This window comes from Eurytemora carolleeae, unplaced genomic scaffold (genome assembly GCF_000591075.1).
Source record: "Eurytemora carolleeae unplaced genomic scaffold, Eaff_2.0 scaffold1370, whole genome shotgun sequence".
NCBI classification, from domain to species: Eukaryota; Metazoa; Arthropoda; class Copepoda; order Calanoida; family Temoridae; genus Eurytemora; species Eurytemora carolleeae.
In genome coordinates, this window is record NW_019397260.1 from 53,360 (window position 1) to 55,770 (window position 2,411).

A 2,411-nucleotide genomic window follows, 5' to 3' on the forward strand; every position below is an offset into this window, starting at 1 on the left:
CCCTCCCTGCCTACTTCCCCTCCCCAGTCCTACCCATGGATACACACCTGTTTCTATACCTTTAAATTACAGGTGTGTGGTTTTACAATATATATATTTATATATATATACATAGCTAGGTTTACAGAGATATTTTTACACCATGATAAAGTTTTTAACAAATTGTTAAGAATAAATTTTAATTATTTTGCGGAAGCAATTTTCCGATCTTTAAAGATAAGAACAAGCTTAGAGTTTACTTGTAGAGTAATTTATTTTTAAAAATCACTACTTCCTTCTCATGTTTTAAAAGCATTTAATTTACTCAGCTGAATTTATGCATGAGGTTTCATTTAGCTAAGCAGTGTGAGCGCGAATAAGGAATGTGAGGGGCGCATTCCTGCGCCTAGCGAGCGCAACATGTTAGACTCAGTCCAGGTCAACGCTCCCAACTGTACACACACACACGTTGAAATCTCTAGTGATTTGAACCGGATACGACAAACAGAACCTCCCATTTCTTCCAAATCTTTCGAAGATTTTCTACAATTTTTTAGAGATTTTGATTTGGTATGAAATAAAGGTTTCCATTGAAAAGTTTCTATACCACGTGAAAAAGTACAACGTAACTATGTGTCCTTCTTTTCTGCGCTTACTGCCTGGATGGGCTGGGGCTCTGACGTCACCCAGTGAAAGTGGATGAAAGAGCCATCTAGCGTAAAATAGAAGAACCAGAAACCGGTTTCATTCATTTAACTTTTCTTATTCACACAGCACACTATTCAGTGGCCTTGTAAGATCTGCCAGTAGTTATTGTTATTTATGGATATATGTATAAAATACATAAACAGCTGCTTATCATATTATTATTAACTTTTTGTTCTGTTTCAGAAATCCAGTGGACATTTTATGGAATGGATAAAACATATATTTGTATGATGTTTAATGCTTTTAAAGCAAATTCTGCACAGTAAGGTAAAATTATGTATAATTTAATACAGGGTGTATGGGAAGCTTGACAGATAATTAACAATACTTAAAAGTCATCTGTGATCTTGGAATAATTTTCGGCATTATCTCGTGGAATTCATTTGACATTTGTTTGATTTTTTAAAACCCATGGTCCAGGCCTTTCCAAAATATGGTCTGAATTTCCGATTTCAAGTAGTTTTAAAAGCACAAAAATGGCAGACCACATTTTGGAAATCTATGAATGACTAGAAGAATGTTTTAAAAATTGTTTTAAGAATCATAAATTCACATTGAATGTCGCAATTTGTTTAAAAAACGAGGTTCTAAGATCGTCTTTATTCTGTCTAATTCTCCAATTAAAAGGGAATACTGAATCTTACACTTAATTTACTATAAATTAATCATTGTTACAAAGTTTGGAATTGTAATGCATTAATTTCTTAAAACATTTTTACACTCTTCTCATGGTTAGAACTATTCTTCGTAGTTCGTGGTTAGTTTTATTTTATTTTTTACAAAATATCTACATTTTGTGGTTTTCATGCATTCACCACAACACTGCAGGGCTCAGTAATTTTCAGGCGAAACTAAGTTTTAAACTTTATTATCTAATTATATATTGTTCAGCTTCCTTAGCATAAACAGAAACATATTTTAAAGTTTAAACCATTAGTTTCTAAAAATAATTTGATTTTAGTTTAGAATATATTAAGAAATGTTAGAAATGACATGAATGCTTGTTGTATGGTCAGCTGTCCGCAGCTGGACTCCTGCCCAGGCCTTAATTTTATCAATTTTTCCTTTAAAGAAGATGTCTGCCAAAAATGACCGTAATATGCCCGGTTTAAAGTTATACCTGGATTTTTAAGGAAGTTAAAAGCCAAAAACCTTTTAAACATTCATAATATTTCATGATTACACGGCCACAAACTTTTGACATTTCAGCTTTCTAAAAATCATTTAAAGTCGACATTTTGGCTTTCTCCATATGTTAAAATTCCAGATGTGCTTTCTCACACTGATTTTGACACAAGGTTTATCCTGGATTCAGTCGATAGATGTCTCTAGATGGTGTTCATTTGCTATTTGCCGCTGAAAGCTTTGCCGCCATGTATTTTCCAATTATGAATATCTGGAAAAGGAAAATATAAAAGCTATTCTGTAAGGTTCTAGTTTTTCAATTAGTTTATTTTTTTATTTAAAGTCATGTTAAAATGTTTTTTACTCATGAAATTAATATTGATTATTTTCACCATGCCAAGTAAGCAAAATCAATTAATGATAATTATTGAATTCTTTGTCTATTTGAAGATAAATAATTTCTATTTACCAGTATGAATACCATTTGTAGAACTTCCTTCCCTTCCTTTCTCCTTCCTTTCTCATTCTTTTCACCTTACATTTGCCTTCCTTTCAACTTCCTTTTCACATCTCCCTTCCTTGGTTTAAACTAGATTCAG

At 32.2% G+C, this 2,411-nt stretch overlaps 1 long non-coding RNA gene across 1 annotated transcript in view; it reads left to right on the plus strand.

Moving 5' to 3' along the window:
* LOC111713095 (uncharacterized) overlaps positions 1–2,411 on the plus strand; it is an 8,112-nt gene that overhangs the window by 5,013 nt on the left and 688 nt on the right. The window contains exon 2 of the long non-coding RNA XR_002767599.1: positions 871–954. This is a non-coding gene — a long non-coding RNA (uncharacterized LOC111713095). The remainder of the gene's footprint in view (positions 1–870; positions 955–2,411) is intronic.